The sequence below is a fragment of the Tachyglossus aculeatus genome, chromosome 4 (genome assembly GCF_015852505.1).
Source record: "Tachyglossus aculeatus isolate mTacAcu1 chromosome 4, mTacAcu1.pri, whole genome shotgun sequence".
In the NCBI taxonomy this organism is placed as follows: domain Eukaryota; kingdom Metazoa; phylum Chordata; class Mammalia; order Monotremata; family Tachyglossidae; genus Tachyglossus; species Tachyglossus aculeatus.
This window is the reverse complement of record NC_052069.1, coordinates 11,504,910-11,525,493: the sequence shown is the minus strand read 5'-3', so window position 1 is coordinate 11,525,493 and position 20,584 is coordinate 11,504,910. Positions and strand designations below refer to the sequence as shown.

General features: G+C 42.9%; 1 non-coding gene across 1 annotated transcript; it reads left to right on the top strand.

Annotated features, from left to right (window-relative positions):
- The first annotated feature begins 14,740 nt into the window (after positions 1-14,740).
- TRNAS-CGA lies at positions 14,741-14,821 on the top strand. The gene has a single exon. It is a non-coding gene; the product is annotated as a tRNA-Ser (tRNA).
- The last annotated feature ends 5,763 nt before the right edge of the window (positions 14,822-20,584 follow it).

The following is a 20,584-nucleotide window of genomic DNA, read 5'->3' as shown; positions in this document are numbered from 1 at the left end:
CTATGTGACTTTGGGCAAGTCACTTAACTTCTCTGTGCCTCACTTACTATGTGCAAAGCACTATTCTAAGCACAGGGGAGGTTACAAGGTGATCAGGTTGTCCCACGTGGGGCTCACAGTCTTCATCCCCATTTTAAAGATGAGGTAAATGAGGCACAGAGAAGTTAAGTGACTTGCCCAAAGTTTTACCTCATCTTTAAAATGGGGATGAAAACTGTGAGCCCCACGTGGGACAACCTGATCACCTTGTAACCTCCCCTGTGCTTAGAATAATGCTTTGCACATAGTAAGTGCTTAATAAATGCCATTATTATTATTATTGTTATTATTGTATTCATTGAGCACTTATTGTGCTGCAGAGCACTGTACTAAATGCTTGGAAAGTACAATTCAGCAATAAAGAGAGACAATCCCCGCCCATAACAGGCTTACAGTCTAGGAGGGGGAAGTATTCTCCTAAGCACTTAGTAAGTGCTCGATAAATACGACTGATTATTTGGCCAAACAACTACCATTACTGTTATTATGAGCTAAGGTGGCTATAAGATAATTAAATCAGACAGAATTCTCATCCCATGTAGGGAATCACAATCAAAATGAGAGGGAGAGCATGGATCTTAACCCCTTTTTACAGATGAGGAAACTGAGACCCAGAGAGGTTAACAACAGCAATAACAGTATTGCTATTTGTTAAGCGCTTACTATGTGTCGAGCACTGTACTAAGCACTGGGGTAGATACTAGATAATGGAGTCCATAGACTCTGGGAATCAATCAATCAATCAATCAAATCAATTGCATTTATTGAGCATTTCCTGTGTGCAGAGCATTGTACTAAAGCACTTGGGAGAGTACAACACAATAATATAATAGACATATTCTGTGCCTATAACGAGCTTGTGGTCTAGAGGGGGAGACAGACATTATTATAAATAAATGAATTATGGATATATACATGTGACGTGATTTAGTTCTTCAAAGCCGATGATGTGGAGTTTCTGTTTGATGTGGAGGAGGATGGGAAACTCCTGCAGGTTGTTGAGGAGTGGGGAAATATGGACTGAACCTTTTTGTAGAAAAATGATCCAGGTAGCAGAGTGAAGTATGGACTGGAGTGGGGAGAGACAGGAGGCTTGGAAGTCAATCAATCAATCAATCAATCGTATTTATTGAGCACTTACTGTGTGCAGAGCACTGTACTAAGCGCTTGGGAAGTACAAGTTGGCAACATAAAGAGACAGTCCCTACCCAACAGTGGGCTCACAGTCTAAAAGGGGGAGACAGAGAACAAAACCAAACATACTAACAAAATAAAATAAATAGAAAAGATATGTACAAGTAAAATAAATAAATTAATAAATAGAGTAATAAATATGTACAAACATATGTACATATATGCAGGTGCTGTGGGGAAGGGAAGGAGGTAAGATGGGGGGATGGAGAGGGGGACGAGGAGTAGAGGAAGTCAGCAAAGAGGCTGATCAAGGCTGGGGGGCTGTGTCCAACCTGATTAACTCATATCTACTTTAGTGCTTAAAACAGTGCTTGGCACATTGTAAGCACTCAGTAGGTACCGTTACTGTTATTATTTTTAGGTCTGATACAGCCCTGGCCAATCAGGAAGCATACACAAGAATGAAACTTCCTGTAAAAAGCATCTGTTTGCATCATCTCAATCCAATGTTTTCCAATTCTCCTAGGATAAAGCCCCAAGGTCTTCCCATCTTAATTTCCCTCCCTTCTCTGCATCCCCTGATTCCAGACCCCAGACCCATTAAGTATTCAGGCACTCTCGCCAATCCCTTCCCCCCTTCACCCCGCCAACATTTATATAGATATCTTTATAGTAAAAATAATTGTATTTGCCAAGTGCATACTATGTGCCAGTCATTGTACTAAGTGCTGGGGTAGATATAAGGTAATCAGGTACAACACGGTCCCTGTGTTGCATTCAATGATTATTATTATTCTTAACTGTATTTATTGAGTCCCATGTGGGACAGGGACTGTATCCAGCTTTGTTATCTGTCTCCCCCTTCTAGACTGTGAGCCCGTTGTTGGGTAGGAACTGTCTCTATATGTTGCCAACTTGTACTTCCCAAGCGCTTAGTATAGTGCTCTGCACACAGTAAGCGCTCAATAAATATGAATGAATGAATGAATGAGCTTCTATCTAACCCAGTGCTTGGAACAGTGATTGACACACAGTAAGTGCTTAACAAATATCAATGAAAAGAAAAGAAAAAGGAGCTTGGGAGTATACAATATAACAATCAATCAATCATATTTATTGAGCACTTACTGTGTACAGAGTACTGTACTAAGCGCTTGGGAAGTACAAGTTGGCAACATATAGAGACAGTCCCTACCCAACAGTGGGCTCACAGTCTATAACAGAGTTTATAGACTTGATTCCTGCCCACATAGAGCTTACTATCTATAGGAGTTTTCTCCTTTCCCCTCTAGTGCTTGTTGTTATTTTATCTACTTATACTAATGTCCAACTCCCCATCTAGACTGCAAGCTAGCTGTAGGCAGGGAATATGTCGACCAATTTTTTTGTATTGTACTCTCCCAAGCACTTAGTTCAGTGCTCTGCACACACTAGTAAGTAGTGCTTAATAAATACCATTAACTGATTGATTCTTTCTCCTGCTCTCCCCCAATCCAGTTCTCCTAATTACGAGTGAAAGTTTTGCCAAGCCATCCGTGGCCTTTGGAGATGGTGACTCAGACAGAAACTATTTCTCCTTCACGTATTTATAGATTAACATCACATTCCTGAGGGCAGATGAGTAATTGCCAAAATAGAATCACAATGCATGTGCAGAAGGATTTTCTTGGAGAATTAAGATAATTGCAAGATTCAAAGTTGTTGTGGACAGGGAACCTGTCTACCAACTCAGTCATATTGCTCTGTGCTCTGCACACAGTAAGCGCTCAATAAAAATGATTGAATGAATGAAAGTGCTTAGAACACTGCTCTGGACATAGTAGGTGCTCAATACACATCACTGATTCATTCATTCAATCGTATTTACTGAGCACTTACTGTGTGCAGAGCACTGTACTAAGCGCTTGGGAAGTACAAGTTGGCAACATATAGAGACGGTCCCTACCCGACAGTGGGCTCACAGTCTAGAAGATTGATAGGTTGAAACAATAAATGCTAAATAAATACAACTGAATGAATGAAACACTTAAACAAAAGACAACCTGGTTTGTGCTGAGAATAATGACAGTGAAATTAAAACTAATAAACTATGAAACAAGCAACCCAATTTGGCTCCCAAGCCAGTCTCAATTCAGTGTACTAATTGCTGTGGTCCTTGGAAATGTAGTAGACCTGAAATGAAAGTTCTTTTTATTGCATTCTCCAACTTGGAAAAATTGAGGTTGAGAAATTAAAAGATTTAGTTTAAGAGTTGCTGCCAGTGGCTAAAGCAATTAATTGGGTTTAAGGGCCTGAAGTTTCATAATTTTTTTGAACCCAATGATACATCGGAAAGTTAAATCTTCTAAGTGTACGGCGATCCTATACCGGATCTTAACTGGCTTTAAGGCACTGTGGACCACTCCATAGATTATGGGATTCAATCTATCAATCAATCAATTGTATTTATTGAGCACTTACTGTGTGCAGAGCACTGTACTAAGCACCTGGGAGAGTACAGCCCGGTACTATAACAGACGTATTCCAGGCTCACCGTGAGTTTATAGTCTAGAAGGGGAGATGGACATTAATATAAATAAATAAATTATGGATCTATACATAAGTGATATGGGGCTTGTGGAAAGAGTGGTAAGTAAAGGGAGCAAGTGGGGAAGAGGAAAGGAGGGCTTAATTCAGGGAAGGCCTCTTGGAGGAGACTTGCCTTCAGTAAAGCTTTGAAGGCAGGGAGAGTCATTGTTTGTCAGATTTGAGGAGGGAGGGCGTTCCAGGCCAGAGGCAGAATGTGGATGAGTTGTCAGCGGTGAGATAGATGAGATGGAGGTACTGTGAGAGCAAAGTAAGAGAGCAGTGAGGCGAGGTAGGAGGGGGCAAGGTGATTGAATTGTTTAAAACCAATGGGGAGGAGTTTCTGTTTGATGTGGAGGTGGATGGGCAACCACTGGAGATTGTTGAGGACTGGGGAAATATCGACTGAACCTTTTTGTAGAAAAATGATCTGGTCAGCAGAGTGAAGTATGGACTGGAGTGAGGAGAGGCAGGAGGCTGGGAGGTCAGCAAGGAGGCTGAAATAGTAATCAAGACGGGGTAGGATAAGTGATTGGATTAATATGGTTGCAGTTTGCAAAGAGAGGAGAGAGTGGAGTTTAGCAAGGTTGTGAAGGTTAAACTGACAGGATTTAGTGATAGATTAAATATGTGGGTCTAATGAGAGATGAATCAAGAATAATGCCAACGTTACGGGTGGGCGAGACAGGAAAGACGCTGTGCTGTCTACAGTGATGTGAAAGTCCTGGGGAGGACAGGCTTCGGGTGGGAAGAAAAGGAATTGTGTTTTGGGCATGTTAAGTTTGAGGTGACGGCAGCGATGCTCCAAGACAGCTAACATATCCAGTTCGCCACTCTCCCCATCTTCAAAACCCTCCTAAAATTGCATCTCCTCCAAGAGGCCTTCCCTTTGTAAACTCTCATTTCTCTTATTTTGACCTCCCCTCTGTGTTGCCTATGCGCTTCCTGTGAACCCTTTAAGCACTGTGATATGCATCCCAGCACCACAGCCCCTCTTCTTCTTCCTTCTCCTCCTCCATCTCCTTTTCCTCCTCATCTTCCTCATCTTTCTTCTCCTCATCCTTCTCCTCCTAGTCCTCATCTTTCTCCTCCTCCTCCTCCTTTTTCTTCCTCCTCCTCATCTTTCTCCTCCTCCTCCTCCTCCCCTTTTCCTGTTCCACCTCATCTTTCTCTTCTTCTCTTCCTCCTCCTCATCTTTCTCCTTATCTTTCTCCTCCTCCTCCTTCTTTTAAGCCCTATCCAATGTTACTTCCAATCAGTGCCCGATTTTTCCCCTGGTCCTGCCGCCTCCTGTGCCATTTTCATCCTGGTTTCTCTGACTCAGGAAGGAGGCAGCCCAGAAGGCGAGGGAAAAATCCCATTGATTGATTGACTGATTCCTTCATCTCTTTCTCTTTCTCTTCCTCCTCCTTCTCCTCTTTATCCTCTTCTCTTCTTCCTCCTCTGAATCTCCTCTTTCTTGCCCTCTTTATCCTTCCATTCCTCCTTCTTTTCTTTATTTTAATGTCTGCCCCCCTCTCTAGACAAGAAGCAGCTAGTCCCGGTGGAAAGAGCAAGGGCCTGGAATTCAGAGGACCTGGGTTCTGTTCTGCCACTTACCTGCTATGTGTCTGTGGGCAAGTCAGTTAACTTCTCTGTGACTCAGTTGCCTTATCTGCAAAATGGGGATTCAGTACCAGTTCTCCCTCCTATTTGGAACGTAAGCCCCATGTGGGACCTGATTGTTTTATATCTATCCCAACACTAAGGTCAGCACTTCGCACATAGTAAGTGCTTAACAATAATGTCTGTTTACTTGTTTTGATGTGTACATATCTATAATCCTATTTATTTATCTTGATGCTATTGATGCCTGTTTACTTTTTTGGATATCTGTCTCCCCCCTTCTAGACTGTAAGCCCATTGCGGGCAGGGATTGTCTCTATTCCTGACCTGTACTTTCCAAGCGCTTAGTACAGTGCTCTGCACACAATAAGTGCTCAATAAATATGATTGAATGAATGAAATACCACAATCATTAATTTTATTATTAATAAGATCCTCGTAAGGAAGGAACATGTTTACCAACTCTATTTCATTGTAATAATAATAATAATGATGATGGTATTTGTTAAGCAGTATGTGCCACACACTGTTCTAAGTGCTGGGGTAGATACAAGGCAATCAGGTTGTCTCACGTGGGGCTCACAGTCTCACAGTCCCCATTTTACAGATGAGGTAACTGAGACACAGAGAAGTTAAGTGACTTGCCCAAAGTCACACAGCTAACAAGGGATGGAGCTGGATTAGAACTCACGACCTCTGACTCCCAAGCCCGTGCTCTTTCCACTAAGCCATGCTACTTCTCCCCAAGCCCATAGCACAGTGCTGTGCACTCAGCAAGCATTCAATAAATAGCGTTGACTGATTTATTGATTCCTCTTCTGTCTCTCCTCTTTCTCCTCCATTTCGTCCTCTTTTTCTTCACCTTTCCCCCTCCCTCCTCCTTTTTCTCATTTTTCTCCACCTCTTCCTCCTTCTTGCACCTGTTCTCCCTCCTACTTAGTCCATGAACCCTATTGGAACCTGATTATCTTATATGTACCCAAGCACTTAATACAGTGTTTGAAACATACTTACCACTTAATAAAAACCATTATTGTTGTTGTTATCATTATTAATTTTCGACTCTTGCTCTTCCTCCTGTTCATCCTCCTCTTCTCCCTCCATCTCTCCTCTTCCTCCTCCCCCTCCTTTTTCTCCTCCTAGTTTTCCTCCTCTTCCTTCCAAAGTTGTTGAGGACCAGAGAAGCTAAGTGACTTGCCCAAGGTCATACAGCAGACATGCGGCGGAGCTGGGATTAGAACCCAGGTCCTTTGGACTCCCAGGCCTCTGCTCTATTCATTCATTCATTCATTCAGTCGTGTTTATTGAGCACTTACTGTGTGCAGAGCACTGTACTAAGTGCTTGGGAAGTACAAGTTGGCAACATATAGAGATGGTCCCTACCCAACAGCAGGTTCACAGTCTAGAAGGGGGAGACAGAGAACAAAACAAAACATATTAATAAAATAAAATAAATAGAATAAATATGTACAAGTAAAATAGAGTAATAAATATGTACAAACATATATACATATGTACAGGTGCTGTGGGGAAGGGAAGGAGGTAAGGTGGGGGGATGGGGCCGGGGAGGAGGGGGAGAGGAAGGAGGGGGCTCAGTCTGGGAAGGCCTCCTGGAGGAGGTGAGCTCTCAGTAGGGCTTTGAAGGGAGGAAGAGAGCTAGCTTGGCGGATGTGCAGAGGGAGGGCGTTCCAGGCCAGGGGGAGGACGTTAAACCATGCTGTTTCACCACTACTAATAATTACTTTTGTAATTAGCCCCACTTTTCCTCATCTTCCAATCCCTTCCACATCACCCTGACTCACCCCCTTTGTTCATTCATTCATTCATTTATTCATTCATTCATTCATTCAATCATATTCATTGAGCGCTTACTGTGTGCAGAGCACTGTACTAAGCGCTTGGGAAGTACAAGTTGGCAACATATAGAGACGGTCCCTACCCAACAGCGGGTTCACAGTCTAGAAGGGGGAGACAGACAACAAAACAAAACGTATTAACAAAATAAAATAAATAGAATAAATATGTACAAGTAAAATAAATAAATAGAATAATAAATATGTACAAACATATATATATATATATATATATATATACACATATATACAGGTGCTGTGGAGAGGGGAAGGAGGTAAGGCGGGGGGGATGGGGAGGGGGAAGCGGAGGAGAGGAAGGAGGGGGCTCAGTCTGGGAAGGCCTCCTGGAGGAGGTGAGCTCTCAGTAGGGCCTTGAAGGGAGGAAGAGAGCTAGCTTGGCGGATGTGCGGAGGGAGGCCATTCCAGGCCAGGGGGAGGACGTGGGCCAGGGGTCAACGGTGGGACAGGCGAGAATAATGCACAGTGAGGAGGTTCTTCCCTCCCCCCATCCCAGCCCCACAGCACTTATGTATATATATGTAATCTTATTTATTTATAATTATGTCTGTCTCCCCACTCTAGATCTGTCTCTCCCCTCTGGACTGTGAGCTCTATGGGCAGGGATTGTCTCTCTTTATTGCTGTATTGTACTAATAATAATCATGGTATTTGTTAGGTGCTTACTATGTGCCAAGCACTGTTCTAAGTGTTGGGGTAATCGGTTTGTCCCATGTGGAGCTCACAGTCTTAATCCCCATTTTGCAGATGAGGTAACTGAAGCACAGAGAAGTTAAGTGACTTGCTCATGGTCACGGCTGGGATTAGAACCCACGACCTCTAAATCCCAAGCCCGTGCTCTTTCCACTGAGCCATGCTGTGCTTTCCCAAGGACGTAATACAGTGTTCTGCACACAGTAAGGGTTCAATAATTACGATTGAAGGAATGAATGAATGAATTCAAGTAGTCATTAGGGAGAAATATTTTCCATCCCCCCAACTCTTCCCAATTTAATTTTGGGCCCAGTTAGATTTGGGGTAGAGTAGGTGAAGTGGGTAGAGATGCAGCGTGGCTCAGTGGAAAGAGCATGGGCTTTGGAGTCAGAGGTCATGGGTTCAAATCCCAGCTCCACCAATTGTCAGCTGTGTGACTTTGGGTGAGTCACTTAACTTCTCTATGCCTCAGTTACCTCACCTGTCAAATGGGGATGAAGACTGTGAGCCCCATGTGGGACAACCTAATCACCTTGTAACCTCCCCTGTGCTTAGAACAGAGCTTTGCACATAGTAAGTGCTTAATAATAATAATAATAATAATAATAATGATAGCATTTATTAAGCGCTTACTATGTGTAAAGCACTGTTCTAAGCACTGGGGAGGTTACAAGGTGATCAGGTTGTCCCACAGGGGGCTCACATTCTCAATCCCCATTTTACAGATGAAGTAACCGAGGTGCAGAGAAGTTGTGACTTGCCCAAAGTCACACAGCTGACAAGTGGCGGAGCCGGAATTTGAACCCATGACCTCTGACTCCAAAGCCTGGTCTCCTCCCATTGAGCCACGCTGCTTCTCATACCACAATTAACTGTGGTTAAACTTTTAAGTTAAACTTTTTTTTGGAAGTGAATCAATAGCAGGTCCTGGAAAAAAACCAAAACAATAAACTCTACAGTAAGGTAAGAGGATGAAGTAAGGTAAGAGGATGATACATGCCATCATTATTATTATTATTATTATTATCTGTGGGATCAGCCCAGGTCAATTTGGGTAAAAAGGAGGGGTGAGGGCCCAATGTTGGAATTGGAGGCTAAGTGGGGCTCAACACCCACAGACGCACACTCACACACCCTACCACTCTTTTCAGAAGGGGATTAGGGCCAGAGACAATACATTTCCCTAATGACTATTTGAATAATTACAACAGTAATTATTAGTAGTAGAGAAGTAGTGTGGCTTAGTGGATAGAGCACGTGCCTGGGCATCAGGAGGACCTGGGTTTTAATCCTTGCTCTGCCACATAATAATAACAATGATGGCATTTGTTAAGCGCTTACTACATGCAAAGCACTGTCCTAAGCGCTGGGGAGGATACAAGGTGATCAGGTTGTCCTACGTGGGGCTCACAGTCTTAATCTCTATTTTACAGATGAGTTAACTGAGGCACAGAGAAGTTGTGACTTGCCCAAAGTCACACAGCTGGCAATTGGCGGAGTTGGGATTTGAACCTGTGACCTCTGACTCCCAAGCCTGTTCTCTTTCCACTGAGTCATGCTGCATCTGCTGTGTGACCTTGGGCAAGTCACTTCACTTCTCTGGGCCTCAGTGACCTCATCGGTAAGACTGGGAATCCCATGCAGGACAGGAACTGTATCCAGTCTGATTAACTGGTGTCTACCTTATTTATTTATTTATTTTGCTTGTACATATCAATTCTATTTATTTTATTTTGTTAGTATGTTTGGTTTTGTTCTCTGTCTCCCCCTTTTAGACTGTGAGCCCACTGTTGGGTAGGGACTGTCTCTATATGTTGCCAACTTGTACTTCTCAAGCACTTAGTACAGTGCTCTGCACACAGTAAGTGCTCAATAAATACGATTGATTGATTAACAAGTACCATAATTAACCATAATTATCTTAACAAAGTGTATCATCTCTAAATAACTCCAATGACAGCGCATAAAGGAGAACACAGGCTCCATCATCTTTAGGCTGGTGAGCTTGTTGTGGAGAGGGATCGTCGCTGTTCATTGCTGTATGGTACTTTCCCAAGTGCTTAGTACAGTGCTCTGCACACAGTAAGAACTTAATAAATGTGATTGAATTCATGAATGAACGAAGAGGAGATTTACTGAATGTGGGCAGACAGCAAATCTCCCCTCGCCATGGGCAAAGTCATTCACGGTTTCTTTTTGCCCTCCTTTTCTGAGGTCAATGGGTCCGTCCTTTGCTCCATTTCCCTTCTCGATTTACTTGGCCTGAGAGCCAGGACATGTCTGAGAAAACAAGTGAGTCGAATAGACATTCCTGCCTCTGATCTGCAGTTTTCCAGCCCTTTCAGGATAGGGGCCTATTTCCCTATATGGTCTCCCTTTTCTTATCTGATGAGTTGGGAAATCTTAACTGAGGAGTCCTCCTGGGCAGGGGCTGTTCACTGTCAACACGCAATAGGTTCAGTATCTGATTGCCCTCACGGTATCGACTTCTAGGCTAATCTACCGCCATTCCAGTCGGCTGAAAAATCAGGTTTGGGCTCTTATGCTAAAGAAAATTCTAGGGAACTAGCTGTTTACCCATGGAACTGAGGGGAAATTTCTCCTTGAGAGGAGTGGTGTCAGTTGAGCCAGAATATACCGAAAACACTGGGAAAATAAAGAACTACAACAATAAATGGAACCCAATCAATATGCTGTGGAACTGAAGAGGAAGCTATAGTTTGGGATTTTCTCCAAATGTACTTGGTAGACGTGGTTGATAATGATTATGGTAATAATAATAATTATTATTATTATCATTATTGTATTTGTTAAGAGCTTAGTATGTGCCAAGCACTGTTCTAAGCACTGGGATAGATACGAGGTAATCAGATTGGACATAGTCCCTGTCCCATGTGGGGCTCATGCTCTTAATCCCTATTTTACAGAAGAGGTAACTGAGGCACAGAGAAGTTAAGTGACTTGCCCAAGGTCACACAGCAGATGAGCGGTGGAGCCAGGATTAGAACCCACATCCTCTGACTCCCAAGCCCATGCTCATGACACTAGGCTAAGCTGATTCCCAGTATTTACTAAATGCTTCTAAGCGCCAAAGCGCTGCACAAAGCCCTGAGGAGATACAAGGCAAGAAGATTGGAATTAAAAACCTGTGGTATTTGTTAAGCGCTACCTATGTGCCAGGCATTGTACTAAGCACTGGGGTGGATACAAGCAAATCGGGTTACACATAGTCCCTGTCCCAAAGGGGGATCACAGTCTCAATCCCCTCCCCACTCAAATCTGACAAAGAATTACTCTTCCCTCCTTCAAAGCCTTACTGAAGGCCCATCTCCTCCAAGAGGCCTTCCCAGACTAACCCCCACTTTTCTTCATCTCCCACTCCCTTCTGCATCACCCTGACTTGCTCCCATTGCTCTTCCCCACTCCCAACCCCACAGTGCTTATGTATATATTTGTGATTTTATCCGTTGTATTGATGTGTGTATCCCCACTGTGAGCTCATTGTGGTCAGGGAATGTCAATGTTTATTGTTGAATTGTACCTACCACAATGACCCAATCCCAGCTCTGCCACCAGTCTTCTATGTGACCTTGGGAAACTCGCTTATCCTCTCTGGGCCTCAGTTTCCTCATCTGCCAAATAGGGATTAGAACCTCTCTTTCCTTACCTTTTAATTGGGACTGTGACACTATGTTGAGAAGCAGCATAGTGTAATGGATAGAGCACAGACCTGGGAATCAGAAGATCATGGATTCTAATCCCAGCTCTGCCACTTGTCTGCTGTGTGGGCATAGGCAAGTCATTTTGCTTCTCTGGGCCTCTGTTACCTCATCTGTAAAATGGGGAGTGAGACTGTGATTTCCATGTGAGCCCACTGTTGGGTAGGGACCATCTCTATATGTTGCCAACTTCTACTTCCCAAGCACTTAGTACAGTGCTCTGCACACATTAAGCGCTCAATAAATATGATTGAATGAATGTGGGATGGAGACTGTGTCCAACCCAAGTTGCTGTATTGTATTCTCCCAAGCCATTAGTACAGTGCTCTGCACAACAGTAGGTGCTCAATAAATGCTACTGAATGAATAAGTAAGCACCTAACAAATACCACAAGAAAAAAAATCAGGATGGTTATTAAGGAAAGCAACCCTTAAGATTCCCCAAAGCATTCTATTGCCATGGTCAGAGACAAGATCGCTGGGTTGGATGGAACACTGGCCTGTATCAGTCATAATATTAATAATAATGATGATGGCATTTGTTAAGCTCTTATTATGCTCCAAGCGCTGATCTAAGCAATGATAATAATGATGGTATTTGTTAAGCCCTTACTATGTGCTATGTTCTAGACTGTGAGCTTCTAGACAGTGAGCCCACTGTTGGGTAGGGACCGTCTCTATATGTTGCCAACTTGTACTTCCCAAGTGCTTAGTACAGTGCTCTGCACACAGTAAGCGCTCAATAAATATGATTGAATGAATGTGCTGAGCATTGTTCTAAGCATTGGGGTAGATACAAGATAATCAGGTTGTCCCACATCCACTGAGGTTCCTGAAGCAAAGCCCTAACCTCTATGCAAACAATAAGATTCCACGGGTTCAGTTACACCTGGTTCTCCTACAACTTGGGGGTTGTGGCTTTTCAGGCCCTCTGGCCAAGGAAATCCTACCTTATAGTAGTTTCTTTTGGGCAGGGAACATGTCTTCCAACTCTGTTATATTGTACTCTTCCTTGGGGCTAGTAAAGTGCTCTGCACACAGTAAGTTCTCAATAAATACCATCGATCGATCAATTGATTGATTCCCCTTGTTTTTAGCCTCTCATTTGGGCAACTGTTGTTTTTTCCCCAAACCAGCACTCTATATCCAAACCAGCTCTCACTAATGGAGGATTATTCCCTACTTCCCTAAAAGTGTCCTCCACAAAAGGCAGAGTGAAAACACATGTAATGACTGACGTAATAATAATAATAATAATAATAGTGATATTTGTTGAGCACTTCCTAAGTGCCAGGCACTGTACTAAGTGCTGGGATGGACACAATCATTCATTCATTCTAGACTGTGTTGAATACTGTTGAATAGGGACCGTCTCTATATGTTGCCAACTTGTACTTCCCAAGCACTTAGTACAGTGCTCTGCACACAGTAAGCGCTCAATAAATACGATTGATTGATTGATTCATTCATTCATTCAATCGCATTTATTGAACGCTTATTGTGTGCAGAACACTGTACTAAGCACTTCAAAAGTACAATTCAGCAACAGAAAGAGGCAATCCCTGACCACAATGGGCTCACAGTCTAGAAGGGGGAAGACAGACATCAAAACAAGCATACAAGCATCAATAGCATCAATATAAATAAATAGAATTATAGATCTAGCCACATCAAAACAAGTAAGCAGGCCTTAATATAAATAAATAGAATTATAGATATGTACATAGATACACAAGTGTTGTGCACTGGGGATAATAATAATAATGACATTTATTAAGTGCTTACTATGTGCAAAGCACTGTTCTAAGTGCTGGGGAGGTTACAAGGTGATCAGGTTGTCCCAAGGGGGCTCACCAGTATTAATCCCTATTTTACAGATGAGGTAACTGAGGCCCAGAGAAGTTAAGTGACTTGCCCAAAGTCACACAGCTGACAAGTGGCAGAGCTGGGATGGGGGTAGAGCATAGGGAGGGAGTCCTGGGAGATAGGGAGGTGAGAGGGAGCTGAGGAAAAGGGGGGCTTAGTCTGGGAAGGCCTCCTGGGGGAGGTGAGCCTTCAGGAGGGCTTTGAAGGGGGGAAGTGTGATTCTTTGGCGGATTTGAGGAGGAAGGGTGCTTCAGGCCAGAGGCAGTTATGTGGGCCAGGGGTCTATGGTGGGACAGGCAAGAACGAGGCACAATGGTATGTATTAAATGCCTATTGTGAGCAAAGCAATTGGTCAATCAATTAATCAATGGTATTTATTGAGCACTTACTATGTGCAGAGCACTGTTCTAATTGTTTAGGAAAGTTCAATACAAGAAAAATTAGCAGACACGTTCCTTGCCCATATGAGTTTACAGTCTAGAGGAGCAGTCTAGAGAAGCAGTATGCTCAGTGGAAAGAGCACAGGCTTTGGAGTCGGAGGCCTTGGGTTCAAATCCCAGCTCCGCCAATTGTCAGCTGTGTGACTTTGAGCAAGTCACTTAACTTCTCTGTGCCTCAGGTCCCTCATCTGTAAAATGGGGATTAAAACTGCGAGCCCCTCGTGGGACAACCTGTTCACCTTGTAACCTCCCCAGCGCTTAGAACGGTGCTTTGCACATAGTAAGCACTTAATAAATGCCATGATTATTATTATTATTATTATTATTATTATTATTATTATTATTATTAGAGGGGGAGACAGACATGGTGTTTTATACAATCATTCATTCATTCATTCAATCGTATTGTTTCAGAGCTGTTAGATTGTGTTCTGGAGCTTCCTTATGAATTTGTTGCTAAATATGGCATCTAGATGATGCTAAAAACTGATCTGGTATCTTGCAGTGACATCCATCAATCATAGCCAGTAGGTCATTCAGATTTATTGACCGTATTTATCTGTAGAAGGTCCACACCTTATCACCAATACAGGGGCACTATGTTACTGTCTGTCTCCCACTCTATACGGTAAGCTCCTTGTGAACAGAGAAAGTGTCTGCTATTTCTGTTGTGTTATACTCTTCAAAGCAGTACAGTGTTCTGCACATAGTAAGCACTCAATAAGTACCTTTGATTGATTGATTCATTCATTCATTCATTAAATCATATTGACTGAGCCCATAGTGTGTGCAGAGCACTGTACTAAGTGCATGCTGGCCGAGTGGTTAAGGCGTTGGACTCGAAATCCAATAGGGTTTCCCTGAGCAGGTTCGAATCCTGCTCACAGCGATTTAAGCTGTAGGCGGTGGCTTGGTTTTAGAGAAGCAGCGTGACTCAGTAGGAAAGAGCCCGGGCTTTGGAGTCAGAGGTCATGGGTTCAAATCTCGGTGACGCCAATTGTCAGCTGTGTGACTTTGGGCAAGTCACTTCACTTCTCTGTGCCTCAGTTACCTCATCTGTAAAATGGGGACTGAGACTGTGAGCCCCATGAGGGACAACCTGATAATCTTGTAGCCTCCCCAGCGCTTAGAACAGTGCTTTGCACATAGTAAGCGCTTAATAAATGCCATTATTATTATTATAATTCAGCAACAGAGACAATTCATTCATTCATTCAATCGTATTTATTGAGCGCTTACTGTGTGCACAGCACTGTACTAAGCGTTTGGGAAGTACAAGTTGGCAACATATAGAGACAGTCCCTACCCAACAGTGGGTTCACAGTCTAGAAGACAATCCCTGTGCACATTGGGCTTCTAGTCTAGAAGGGGGGAGACAGGCATCAAAACAAGTAAAGAGACATCAGTAACATCAATATCAATAAATAGAACTATAGATCTAGCCACATCTAAACAAGTAAACAGGGCTTAATATAAATAAATTGAATTATAGATATGTACATATATACACAAGCAGGGAGGGGTTAGAGAGCAGAGGCAGGGCTTTGGGACAATGAGGAGGGAAGGAAGAGCTGAGGAAAAGGGGGGCTTAGCCTGGGAAGACCTCTTGGAGGAGGTGAGCCTTCAGTAGGGCATTGAAGCGGGGGAAGTGTGATTGTTTGGCAGATTTGAGGAGGGAGGGCATTCTAGGCCAGGATTAGGAGAGGGGTCAGGGGTCATTGGCAGGACAGGTGAGAATTGACTGCCTGCTGGGAGACAGTGTTTGATCTGAAGCTTGATGACACTTCAGTCTACCTTCTGTCTGTCTCCAGTGACACATTGGCATTCAGATTGTTTTCTATTCTATTATTACTATTATTATTAGTAATAATAATAATGATGGCATTTGTTAGGCACTTACTATGTGCAAAGCAATCAATCAATCAATCATATTTATTGAGCGCTTACTATGTGCAGAGCACTGTACTAAGCGCTTGGGAAGTACAAATTGGCAACACATAGAGACAGTCCCTACCCAACATTGGGCTCACAGTCTAAAAGGGGGAGACAGAGAACAAAACCAAACATATTAACAAAATAAAATAGAGTAGATATGTACAAGTAAAATAAATAAATAAATAAATAAATAGAGTAATAAATATGTACAAAGCACTGTTCTACATGCTGGGGAGGATACAAGGTGATCAGGTTGTCCCATCTGGGGCTCACAGTCTTAATCCCCATTTTACAGATGAGGTAACTGAGGCCCAGAGCAGTTAAGTGACTTGCCCAAAGTCACACAGCTGACAAGCGGCAGAGCTGGGATTTGAACCCATGACCTCTGACTCCCAAGCCCAGGCTCTTTCCACTGAGCCACGCTGCTTCTCTAGTACTAGTAGTAGTAGTAGTAGTAATGGTGACAGTAGTAGTATATTTGTTAAGCGTTTACTATGTCTCCAGCACTCTTCTAATCTCTGGGGTAAATGCAAGTTCATTAGGTCGGACACAGTCCCTGTCCCACATGGGGCTCACAGTCTAAGTAGGAGGGAGAACGGACATTGAATTCCTATTCTACAGATGAGGAAACTGAGGCCCAGAGAAGTTAAGTGACTTTCCCAGGGTCACACACTAGGCAAATCGTGGCTCAGTGGACAGAGCACGGGCTTTGGAGTCAGAGGTCATGGGTTCAAATCCCAGCTCTGCCAATTGCCAGCTGTGTGACTTTGGGTAAGTCACTTGACTTCTCTGTGCCTCAGTTACCTCATCTGTAAAATGGGGATTAAGACTGTGAGCCCCTTGTGGGACAACCTGATCATCTTGTAACCTCCCCAGTGCTTAGAACAGTGCTTTGCACATAGTAAGCACTTAATAAATGCTATCATTATTATTATTAATATTAAATAGTGGAGCTGGGATTAGAACCCCAGTCTCCTAACTCCCAGCCCCATGTTCTTTCTGCAAGGCCATGCAGCTTCTCAATCAGCTGCTTAGTACAGTGCTCTGCACACAGTCAGTGCTCAGTAAATGCCACTAACTGATTGATTCCTTATCATTTCCTTTTCTCCTTAGGCTGTGAGCCCTCTGCGGGGCAGGGACTGTGCCTGATCTGATGATCTGGGCTCTAACCCAGTGCTTTGTTCAGTGCTTAGCACACAGTAGCAATTAGATTGTTTGATTGATTACAATTATTCATATGTGAGTAATTCTAAAGCCTCAATGGCTGGAGTAGTGGATAGAGCAGGGCCCTGGGAGTTAGAAGGTCATGGGCTCTTTGTTGCTGAATTGTACTTTCCAAGCGCTCAGTACAGTGCTCTGCACACAGTAAGCACTCAATAAATACGATTAAATAAATTAAATGAATGAATGAATAGTAGGTCCTTAACAAATACCACAGTTATTATTATTACAAGATGAGACATAGTCCTTGTCTCATTAGTGGAAGTGAAATGAGGGTCAGTGTGGCCTAGTGGAAAGAGGCTGGGTCCAGGATTCAGGAGTCCTGGGTTCGGGTCCCAGCTAGACCACTGGCCTGTTGTGTGATCTTGGACAAGTCACCTCACCATTCTGGGCCTCAGGTTCCTCATCTGTAACATGGGGATAAAATATCTGCTCTCCCTATCTCTCGGACTATGTACCCTGTGTAGAACAGGGATGGTGTCGAATCTTAAAATCTTATACCTACCCCCAAATTTAGCACAGTGCTGGGCACAGAGTAAGCACTTAATATTATGACAATAATATTTTTCATTATCAAATGGGCCAAAGAAGATAATAGCATAATCTATAGCATATGATTTTTTCCATCTGCACTTTTCCCCGGGACCTTCGCAATCAATCAATCAATTGTATTTATTGAGTGCTTATTGTGTGCAGAGCACTGTACTAAGCGCTTGGGAAGCACAAGTTGGCAACATATAGAGATGGTCCCTACCCAACAGTGGGCTCACAGTCTAGAAGGCTTCTCCAGTGAAGCCTTCCATGATGAGAAGACCATTAAAAGACTTCAGTCTTTATCATCAGTCAATCAGTAACTATATACTGAGCACTTACTGTGTTTAGAGCACTGAACTGAGCACTCGGGAGAGTAATAATAGAGTCAGAAAGACCCAATTCCTGCTCACTAGGAGCTTACATATAGTGTTTATTAAGTCCTTATTCTGTGCCAGGCACTGTTCTAAGCGCCGTTGTGGATACAAGCGAATCAGGTTGTACAAAGTCCCTGTCCCACATGGAGCTCACAGTTTTAATCCCCATTTTACAGATGAGGGAACTGAGGCGTAGAGAAGTGAAGTGACTTGCCCAACATTACAGAGCAGACAAGTGGTGGAGCCAGGATTAGAACCCAGGCCCTCTGACTCCCAGGTTCATCTTCCATCCACTAGACCACACTGCTTCTCCTTCCCCCACCTTCCGCTTTGATAGACATCACATCTCCTATTACTTTTAGAGTTCACCACTGTTTCTGGTGGTGAAGTTGGCATGGCGTCAATGCTCAATACAGAAACTATCGCTGACTAGATGAGACGGTTTTAGCCACGGGAATTTAAGGATCCAAGCAGGAAAATTGCTGAACTGATTTGGAAATCAGTATCTCAAAAAGGTTTCCCAGGATCCAGCAAATATCACAGCCAAAACCGGGAGACAGGCTGGGCTTAAGTACATTTATGTAGACTCAGCACCGCTAAGCCTGAGCTCAGGAAATACATGATTTCTCGAATTTTCTAGCGGGAGAAAAACTGTGGAAGGCTTTTTTCACTCTCACTGGCAGTTAGTGAAACCTGTTGTCACTTTAAGAAATCTTATCAAGCAGGGCTCGCTTTAAAAAGGAACACTGTATGTTGTTGCTTTTCAGTGCAGGGGAAGATTAAGCTCATTTAAACTAAAGCCGCATTCTATAATTGGGTTTCTCGAAAGGTGGAAAATGAAAACACAGCAGCCACGTGCTTTGTACGGTGCTCTGCCCACAATAAGCACTGAATAACTACAGTTGATGGATTGGTCGGTTGATGGGGCATTTCTTTCTGGTGGCTTAGTTATAACCCTCAATCGGAAAAGGAACAAAATTAAGTGATCCAGGATAGTGGATCTCAATGGCTTGAAAGTCAGAAGTTTTATGTCAAGCCATCACTGTAATAAAAGTGAAGAACTTCTAATTATGCAATTGAGGAAGTGAGGAAAATCTGGATCAGAATGAAAAGTCAAAACAAGGAACACCCCTCTAGTGGTCTGGCACAAATACAACTGAGATAGGATAATGGCATAATTACCGGAACCAATTAATAAAATTAAAGTTGTACTAAAACGCAAAATATTGCCCAAGTTCACTAGGGTTTTCCAGAAACTCCTATTTCCCATCGTTTTTTATTCTCTGCAAAATTTTCAACATCGCCTCTTTCTTAATATGTCACATCAGAAGCTACTTTTCATCAATGATCTAGCTGTGTTCTTCTGAGCCATCTGATTCTTCCAGCCTTATCCTCTAAAAGAAAAAGTATGGGTATTATCCTGATCTGTCAGGTAAGGATTCCTTGATGGCTCTGAAACAGAATTGTAATTACAGAGGCTGAAGTCATAAATCTTAAGGACGTTTAACCTAAAAAATTCCAGTTCTAATTTACAACCTTCTCAAAACAGCATTTTGAGTCTCTACTCATTAAAAGCCATAATAGGTAAGATAACGCGTCAAATGCGTCAAATAGCCACTGTCAATTTAAGGCCTGTAACTTTGCGATCTCATTATTTGGACAGAGACACCCAAAATACTTCGGGTGTCTCAGCTTTCAATTACATTCCAGATCTCAGAGCAGAAACCTTTAATCTCTGTTCTTATCAACTCCCATTCCTGACCTGGTTTTAAGACCCAGGTTCAGTAATCTAGGAATGGTGCTCCTCCCTAGATTTCAATCTGGGGACGTTTATTGACAGAGCAATTTGTAGTCTTGGATGGAACTGCTCATAAACAAACCTATTCAGAGGGTAGGTCATGTACTTCTAAGATAAAAATATACAAACTGCCAAACTGCACACGCAGAACGCTTGTTTGCAACTTCTGTTCAAACAGGTCTAATAAGTCAGGCGATGGTATTTATTGAGCACTTACCGTACTAAGAGTACAGTGCAACATTATTTGAGGAACTCACACAGTAATTACATTAATGAAATGATGCTTTACATAGGAGGCAATTTTGTTTTGAGGAATTTTTTTTTCCCCTCAGTGCAGAATGGTCTCATATCTTGATAGGATCCAGTCAACCTCCTTGGTGCGACTCGTTGTAATTTTCTCTATTACCCACCGCAGAATGGTATTTCTTTTTTTTGGTTGTTGTGACTTGTTGAAAGTCTCTCTTCGCAGGCGATAAGGCACGTAAATAAGTATAACCTTTTGCAGCAAATTAGAATGTTTGGATTGCACCACCCTTCAAGGAGGAGCTTGATGTAAAAGAAAAACCAGGTTGTTTATTTTAATAATGTATTTAATTTCAAAATGACTGAGCCGACAGTCCCCTCGATGTAGTTGCTCTCCCGTCTTTTTAAATAAATCCTGCTGCTTGGGCTGTCCCCACGGTTTGGGCTCTAAAACTGGGCCTTTCATTCACTTTCGCCCCTCAGGACAAGCGAACGCTTTCTGTCAAATCCCCTGTTAGGAGACTGGATAAATAGAGCTCATAAAAAG